General features: G+C 32.6%; 1 protein-coding gene across 1 annotated transcript in view; it reads left to right on the top strand.

The window, feature by feature from the left end:
• Positions 1-9,839, top strand: part of Gycalpha99B (guanylate cyclase 1 soluble subunit alpha 2) — a 361,252-nt gene that overhangs the window by 337,299 nt on the left and 14,114 nt on the right. The window lies entirely within an intron of this gene.

Below are 9,839 nucleotides of genomic sequence, written 5' to 3' on the forward strand. Positions count from 1 at the left end.
TAGTCTTCCCAGGACACTATTCCTCACCCACAAGGAAAAGAATATATTCGCGGATACAAAGAACACACATAATCGGAAGCTTACTTTTCTTCACGAGCAAGAGGCCTCCTAACGACTCTCAGAAGATCTCGAGACAACGGCCGTTTTTAGAATGATTCTAGAGGCGTCAACATAACTAGTCGAGAGGACTCAAGACGTAGACGATGACGATGGTCTCGGTACACTTAGAAGCTCGCGACACTTAGAAGCTCGCGAACACAACCGCAGCCACAAAAGGGGGTCAGGTGTATGCATCCAAAGGACATTGATACATCAGCAGCAGACGAGTCCACTCGAAGCAAGACTTCCAACAAAGTCTACGTAGCAGAGCATTTGTGCAAGGTGGTGATCGCCACACAGATCAACAGGCCGTGAAAAAAAAGGGCGAGAACTTCTCCACAAGAGAGCCGAAAACAATCTCCTTTCCATCCAAACGAAAAATATGTAAATCGCCTCTTAAACAGTCCAACGTGGCAGGAGACAGAAGACGAAACTACCAAAGCACTCATACATGAAAGTAAAGAGAACATTTCATGGGCGGAGTACCAATTAGCAAATAACATTCGGTGGGGGAGCGCAATAATACAAAACTCGAACCAAGAATTCGAGGCTCAAATGAACTGATAAAATATTGACAGCAATTAATAAACAAATGTTTACTTTAATGGAGCCACAAGATAAAACTTAAGTAGCTGATATTACAATATATATGTATATATAAATATATATATATATATATATATATATATATATATATATATATATATATATATATATATATATATATATATATATATATACATACACACTTACACACACACACATATATATATATATAATATTTATGTATGATATATATATATATGTTTAATATTTATGTATAATATATATATATATATATATATATATATATATATATATATATATATATATTTATATACATATATATATATATATATATATATATATATATATATATATATATATATATATATATATATATATATATATATATAATTGATATCAACTAATGATTTGTCTTAAAATGTTAACTGTTAATGCGGGCGGATTTTACAATATATGAAACTTATTACCTCCGCCAACGAAGTTGGAAGGAGGTTATGTTTTCGCCCCGGTTTGTGTGTGTGTGTTTGTGAACAGCTTCCTGGCCACAATTGTAATTGTAGAGTAATGAAACTTGCAGGGCTTAACTGTTATATAAAAAGTTGGAAATTATTATAAATTGGAAATTCAAGGTTAACAGTCAAGATCAGTGTCAAGCAAAATGTCCAATTCACCTAATCAGCCATCGTTGTCACAGAGACTTCAAACTTGATTCGTATTTGAGTGTATGAAAATCCACGCCAATGAATACATCTTAAGGTCAAAGGCCAAGGTCAAGGTCGAGCAAAAGGTCGAGAAATAAGCTGTTGCGGCGGAGGTCTGCTCTCTACTGGGTGCCCATCTAGTTATTTATTTGAGCGTTATTACTTTATTTTCTTTTGGCATTGGTTCTACTTGCTATTTCCCACTTATATTAATTGCCTGCCTTCATTTAATCTTGGTGGTTCCTGGTGTGTGTGTGTGTGGTTTTTTTTTTTTTTTTTTTTTTTTTTTTTTTTTTTTTTTTTTTTTTTTTTTTTAGGGGGTGTTATCATAAATCCTCTATGTTATCCTTACAGAGCTGAAGGAAACTAGGTTTGGGAAGATCAATATACAGCACAGCAGGGATTTTTTTCTAATTAGAGGCGCTCTTCCCAGAAGAAAACCTCACCGCGAGGGAGAGGGAGTCTTATCTCGCATATATTATTCTCAGACACTGTAGTATATGTTCTTTAAGAATGTGATCATGCTTGCTATATACTGCAAGATGGTAGTAATCAAAATCAATGAAACATTCCTGTTACATAGAAATAAAGTGAATTACACCATAGATCTTAATAACTTTTCACTATCTTCAATCAGTCTTTCCTATTATCCTCGTTTGGTGATGTTTGTTTTTAGGTTCAGACAAGTGAAAATTTACTTATATTTTTGTGACATTTTGGAACATTATTTGTATAATGGTAAGAATTATTTTAACATTTGTGTTGTTATCTATGATAACTCAAATGTTCATAGATACTATATTCATAAAAGTGTCATTAATGTTTATGATTCAGTCACCGCCTTGTACATTCTCAACGTCTTCATTTAGCTCATTCTGGCATTTGTGTCCGCCCTGACATACACAGAAAAATGTACATGGAATATTGGCACTGCTGCAGCCACATCTTTGAGTTTTGCATGGGGACCTGGCTTTGAGAATAACATTGCATGAGTCTGAGTAGATCAAGTGTGGTGGTGGCCTATATGGTAACGTCTCTGACTGGTGAACGCCAGACTGGGGTTCGAGTCCCGCTCAGACTCGTTAGTGTCTTTGGTTGCTGTAACATCATCATCCTAGTGAGCTAAGGATGGGGGTGTTTAGGGGGAGCATATACAGTAGGTCTATCTGCCGAGTCATCAGTCTCTAGGGCATTATCCTGCTTGCTAAGACAATGAGCGGCCTTTAAACCTTTAAACCAACAGAGTTTGTGGCAGGTCAGCATTTGAGCTGATAAAAATAGATCTTTTTTTTTTCAGAGATAAACCATGTGCCGTTGGTACCAAAAGTGGTGGTGTGGGCTCCAAAGCACTTTTCTAGATTGTCAACTGAAGAAAAGTTCTTTTATCCCGTCTATGTATAAATGTTCATCTCTCTCTCTCTCTCTCTCTCTCTCTCTCTCTCTCTCTCTCTCTCTCTCTCTCAACATTTTAGCGAAGACCTTGGTATTAGGAGGTAGAGAACCGAGTTTCAAGTACATATGCATTGCTACGGCTAACTTTGGATGACCCACAGTTATTTCCCTTGCCTCTATCATTACTTTGCAACATGCGATGTTCATTATTCTGTGTATGTCAGGGTGAACACGAATACCAGTATGAACGAAATAAAAACCATTGAGAATGCACAAGGTGATGATTGAATCACAAACATTATTGACACATTCATGAATATTGTGTCGACGAACTTTGAGTTATCATGCATATCAAAACAACTGTCAAGATACTTTTCAACAATATGCAAATAATCTTCAAAACTTGCTAAAAAATAAAAGTAAATTTTCACTTGTCTGAATCTGAAAACAGGCATGAGTAATGTATGCAATTTACCAGGTATGTCTCTTCTAATATCTGGTTAATTGACAAAGCTGGTCTAGGTGACAGCTATGGGAGGTCAAACATGTTTTATTTGACTTTGTCTTGGCTTCTATACAAAAAAAAAAATGATGTATACAACCCTTATGGCCTAAATTTCAATAATAATCGTTGCACATTTTATGAGCGTTAGAATCAAAATATAAATATTTCACCGACATCTTGAATTTTTATGACTTAAGTCTTACTTTTATCATTAAGATAACCCTTGTATCACACTCATTGTACCTGAATAGATATAAAAAGACACATTACTTAACATTCTATAATACTTACCTAGGAAGATAGAGCGTTACGTAGATTTTTCAGAAAAGGTTTAAGGTCAGCTTCCAGCTTTGACAGATACCTGATAAGCTTTCAGGTTTCCCTTGAATAAAATGAGAAAAATGAGAAAATCCAAAATGGCCGCTGTGAAATCTCATCAGCAGCCATTTTGGATTTTCTCATTTTTCTTCATTTTTCCAAGGGTAACATCTCTAGACCCACCCTGATATATATATATATATATATATATATATATATATATATATATATATATATATATATATATATATATATATATATATATATATATATACAGGTATATATATATATATATATATATATATATATATTTATATGTTCAGCATAAATAATTAGTATTGAAAAAGAACTTTATCATTAAAAAGGGGGTTAGGTAAAAATTTGCTTGTCTGCTACTGAACTAAAAGTAAATTTATCAGTTTTAGCTTCTCCTTTGCGATCAAAAAGCAGTTCACCATCTCTACATAGCATCGTAAATGTTTCCTGAATAAATTCTATACCAAGGAATCGGTTCTTGCCACTTTCAAACAACTGTTTAATTTTTTTGCGACACAGATGAACTTAACTCCCATAAAATAATTCACGATGAGAAAGATAATTAAAACTCACCATGATGAATAATTGCTGGAAATGAATAATTTTTTTTTCATTCAATGGCGCATTTCATTTCAGTTGCTGGATTTGAAGCCCTTTGTTGGGAATACATTTAGAAGACAGCTCGATTTATGCATTCTTTTTGTCGTTATGTAGGTATTTTTCACTATTCAGCATTCTGTGTTAGATGTAGTTTTAAGATATTCTTCGAGTAATCAATATTTTAATGACTTTGTATATATATGTCTGTTCTTATTTTGTCTCTCCTTTTAATTATGGTTCATCCTAATTTTGTCTGTCTTTATTTACTGTTTGCTTTTATTTTGTCTCCTTTTATTAACGGTTCGTTCTTATTTCGTCTCTCCTTTTATTTAGAGTTCGTTCTTTTTGTCTCTCCTTTTATTTACGGTTCGTTTTTATTTTGTCTCTCCTTTTATTTAGGGTTCGTTCTTTCTGTGTCTCTCCTTTTATTTATGATTCGTTCTTATTTCGTCTCTCCTTTTATTTAGAGTTCGTTCTTTCTATGTCTCTCGTTTTATTTATGATTCGTTCTTATTTTGTCTCTCCTTTTATTTAGGGTTCGTTCTTTCTATGTCTCTCCTTTTATTTATGATTCGTTCTTATTTTGACTCTCCTTTTATTTAGAATTCGTTCTTTCTATGTCTCCTTTTATTTACGGTTCATTCTTATTTTGTCTCTCCTTTTATTTATGGTTCGTTCTTATTTTGTCTCTCCTTTTATTTAGGGTTCGTTCTTTCTATGTCTCTCCTTTTATTTATGATTTGTTCTTATTTCTTTTCTCCTTTTATTTAGAGTTCGTTCTTTCTATGTCTCTCCTTTTATTTACGGTTCATTCTTATTTTGTCTCTCCTTTTATTAACGGTTCGTTCTTATTTCGTCTCTCCTTTTATTTAGAGTTCGTTCTTTTTATGTCTCTCCTTTTATTTACGGTTCGTTCTTATTTTGTCTCTCCTTTTGTTTAGGGTTCGTTCTTTCTATGTCTCTCCTTTTATTTATGATTCGTTCTTATTTTGTCTCTCTTTTTATTTAGGATTCGTTCTTTCTATGTCTCCTTTTATTTATGATTCGTTCTTATTTTGTCTCTCTTTTTATTTAGGGTTCGTTCTTTCTCTGTCTCTCCTTTTATTTATGATTCGTTCTTATTTTGTCTCTCCTTTTATTTATTGTTCGTTCTTTTTATGTCTCCTTTTATTTATGATTCGTTCTTATTTTGTCTCTCCTTTTATTTAGAGTTCGTTCTTTCTATGTCTCTATTTCTATTTACGGTTCGTTCCTATTTTGTCTTTCCTTTTATTTAGAGTTCGTTCTTTCTATGTCTCTCCTTTTATTTATGATTCGTTCTTATTTTGTCTCTCCTTTTATTTAGAGTTCGTTCTTTCTATGTCTCTATTTTTATTTACGGTTCATTCCTATTTTGTCTTTCCTTTTATTTATGGTTCGTTCTTTCTATGTCTCTCCTTTTATTTATGATTCGTTCTTATTTTGTCTTTCCTTTTATTTAGAGTTCGTTCTTTCTATGTATCTCCTTTTATTTATGGTTCGTTCTTGTTTTGTCTCTCCTTTTATTTAGGATTCGTTTTTTTCTGTCTCCTTTTATTTACGGTTCGTTCTTATTTGGTGTCTCCTTTTATGTAGGGTTTGTTCTTTCTGTCTCTCCTTTTATTTACGGTTCGTTCTTATTTTGTCTCTCCTTTTATTTAGGGTTTGTTCTTTCTATGTCTCTCCTTTTATTTATGGTTCGTTCTTATTTTGTCACTTTTTATTTAGTGTTCGTTTTTTCTGTCTCTCCTTTCATTTATGGTTCGTTCTTATTTTGTGTCTCCTTTTATTTAGGGTTCGTTCTTTCTATGTCTTTCCTTTTATTTACGGTTCGTTCTTATTTTGTCACTCCTTTTATTTAGAATTCGTTTTTTCTGTCTCTCCTTTTATTTATGGTTCGTTCTTATTTTGTGTCTCCTTTTATTTAGGGTTCGTTATGTCTTTCCTTTTATTTACGGTTCGTTCTTATTTTGTCTCGCCTTTTATTGAGAGTTCGTTCTTTCCATGTCTCTCCTTTTATTTATGGTTCGTTCTAATTTTGTCTCTCCTTTTATTTACCGTTTGTTCTTATTTTGTCTCCTTTTTCTTACAGTTCATTCTTATTTTGACTCTCCTTTTCTAACGGTTCTTTCGTATTTTGTCTCACCTTTTACTTATGGTTTTTTCCTCTCCCCTTTTACTTAGAGTTCGTTCTTATTTTGTCTCTCCTTTTACTTATGGTTTGTTTTTATTTTGTCTCTCCTTTTACTTATGGTTCTTTCTTATTTTGTCTCTCCTTTTACTTATGGTTCGTTCTTATTTTATCTCTCCTTTTCCTTACGGTTCTTTCTTATTTTGTCTCTCCTTTTACTTACGGTTCATTCTTATTTTGTCTCTCCTTTGATTTAAGGTTCGTTCTTATTTTGTCTTTCCTTTTACTTATGGTTTGTTCTTATTTGGTCTCTCCTCTTACTTACGGTTCGTTCTTATTTTGTCTCTCCTTCTACTTACGGTTCGTTCTTATTTTGTCTCTCCTTTTACTTACAGTTCATTCATATTTTGTCTCTACTTTTACTTACGGTTCTTTCTTATTTTGTCTCTCCTTTTACTTATGGTTATTTCTTATTTTGTCTCTCCTTTTACTTACGGTTCATTCTTATTTTGTCTCTCCTTTGATTTAAGGTTCGTTCTTATTTTGTCTTTCTTTTTACTTACGGTTTGTTCTTATTTGGTCTCCCCTTTTACTTACGGTTCGTTCTTATTTTGTCTCTCCTTTTACTTACGGTTCGTTCTTATTTTGTCTCTACTTTTACTTACGGTTATTTCTTATTTTGTCTCTCCTTTTACTAACGGTTTGTTTTTATTTTGCCTTTCTTTTTACTCACAACTTTCTTATTTTGTCTCTCCTTTTACTAATAGTTAGTTCTTATTTTGTCTCTCCTTTTACTTACGGTTCATTCATATTTTGTCTCTACTTTTACTTACAGTTCGTTCTTATTTTGTCTCTACTTTTACTTACGGTTCTTTCTTATTTTGTCTCTCCTTTTACTTATGGTTATTTCTTATTTTGTCTCTCCTTTTACTAACGGTTCGTTCTTATTTTGCCTTTCTTTTTACTCACTACTCTTTCTTATTTTGTCTCCTTTTACTAATAGTTAGTTCTTATTTTGTCTCTCCTTTTACTTATGGTTCATTCTTATTTTGTCTCTCCTTTTACTATGGTTGGTTCTTATTTTGTCTCTCCTTTTACTTACGGTTCATTCTTATATTGTCTCTCTTTTTACTTGCGGTTCGTTATTATTTCGTCTGTTCTTTATTTTTGGTTCATTTTCATTTTGTCTCTCCTTTTATTTACGGTTTGTTCGTATTTTTTCTCACCTTTTACTTACGCTTTGTTCTTAGTTTGTCTCTCCTTTTCTTAACGGTTCGTTCTTATTTTGTCTCTTCTTTTCTTTACGGTTCCTTATTATTTTGTCTCTCCTATTACTTGCGGTTCATTCTTATTTTGTCTATTCTTTATTTATGGTTCGTTTTTATTTGGTTTTTCTTTATTTACGGTTTGTTCATTTTTTGTCTCTCCTTCTACTTACGCTTTGTTCTTATTTTGTCTCTCCTTTTAGTTATGGTTCGTTCTGACTATGTCTTTCCTTTTAATTACCGTTTGTTCTTATTTTATCTCTCCTCTTTCTTACAGTTTATTCTTATTTTGTCTCTCCTTTTCTTTACGGTTCGTTTTTATTTTGTCTCTCCTTTTCTTTACGGTTCGTTTTTATTTTGTCTCTCCTTTTCTTTACGGTTCGTTTTTATTTTGTCTCTCCTTTTCTTTACGGTTCGTTCTTATTTTGTCTCTCCTTTTCTTTACGGTTCGTTTTTATTTTGTCTCTCCTTTTCTTTACGGTTCGTTTTTATTTTGTCTCTCCTTTTCTTTACGGTTCGTTCTTATTTTGTCTTATTTTACTTACTGTTTGTTATTTGTTTGTTTCACCTTTTACTTATGGTTTGTTCTTATTTTGTCTCTCCTTTTCTTTACGGTTCATTTTTATTTTATCGCTCCTTTTACTTACGGTTCGTTCTTATTTTGTCTCACCTTTTATTTACCGTTTGTTCCTATTTTGTCTCTCCTTTTACTTATGGTTTGTTCTTATTTTGCCTCTCCATATACTTATGGTTCCTTTTTATTTTGTCTCTCCATTTACTTATGGTTTGTTTTTACTATGCCTCTCCTTTTGTTAATGGTTCGTTCTTTTTTTTTGTCTCTCCTTTTACTTACAGTTCGTTCTTATTCTATTTCTCCTTTTACTTACGGTTCGTTCTTATTTTGTCTTTCTTTATATTTGCCGTTTGTTCTTATTATGTCTTTCCTTTTACATACCGTTCGATAATATTTTGTCTCCTTTTACTTATGGTTCCTTCTTATTTTGTTTCTCCTTTTATTTATGGTTTGTTCTTATTTTGTCTCTCCTTTTATTTACGGTTCGTTCTTATTTTGTCTCTTTTTATTGACCGTTTGTTCTTTTTTTTTCTCTTCTTTTACGTACGGTTCGTTATTTTTTTGTCTCTCCTTTTACTTATGGTTCCTTGTTATTGTGTCTCATCTTTTACTTACGGTTATTTCTTACTATGCCTCTTCTTTTATTCATGGTTCATTCTTATTTTGTCTCTCCTTTTATTTACGTTTCGTTCTTATTTTGTCTCTTCATTTACTTATGGCTCGTTCTTATTTTGTCTCTCCTTTGGCTTATGGGTCGTTCTTATTTTGTCTCTCCTTCTTTTATGGTTTGTTCTTATTTTGTCTCTCCTTTTTTTTATGGGTCGTTCTTATTTTGTCTCTCCTTTTACTTATGAATCGTTCTTATTTTGTCTCTCCTTTTACTTACGGTTCATTCTTATTTTGCACAGCAAATTACATTGGAGAGAGAGAGAGAGAGAGAGAGAGAGAGAGAGAGAGAGAGAGAGAGAGAGAGAGTTTTTCTCCTTTTATGATTCGTTCTTATTTTGTCTCTCCTTTTTTATGGGTCGTTCTTATTTTGTCTCTCCTTTTTTATGGGTCGTTCTTATTTTTTCTCTCCTTTTACTTACGATTCATTCTTATTTTACACAGCAAATTACCTTGGAGAGAGAGAGAGAGAGAGAGAGAGAGAGAGAGAGAGAGAGAGAGAGAGAGAGAGAGAGAGAAAGATTCTCTCCTTTTATGGTTCGTTCTTATTTTGTCTCTCCTTCTTTATGGGTTGTTCTTATTTTGTCTCTTCTTTTACTTACGGATCGTTCTTATTTTGTCTCTCCTTTTTTATGGGTCGTTCTTATTTTTTCTCTCCTTTTACTTACGATGCATTCTTATTTTACACAGCAAATTACCTTGGAGAGAGAGAGAGAGAGAGAGAGAGAGAGAGAGAGAGAGAGAGAGAGAGAGAGAGAGAGAGAGAGATTCTCTCCTTCTTTTATGGTTCGTTCTTATTTTGTCTCTCCTTCTTTATGGGTTGTTCTTATTTTGTCTCTTCTTTTACTTACGAATCGTTCTTATTTTGTCTTTCCTTTTAATTATGGATCGTTCTTATTTTGTCTCTCCTTTTTTTATGGTTCGTTCTTATTTTTTCTCTCCTTTTACTTACGGTTCATTCTTATTT

The sequence above is a fragment of the Palaemon carinicauda genome, chromosome 22, assembly GCF_036898095.1.
Source record: "Palaemon carinicauda isolate YSFRI2023 chromosome 22, ASM3689809v2, whole genome shotgun sequence".
Classification (NCBI taxonomy): Eukaryota; Metazoa; Arthropoda; class Malacostraca; order Decapoda; family Palaemonidae; genus Palaemon; species Palaemon carinicauda.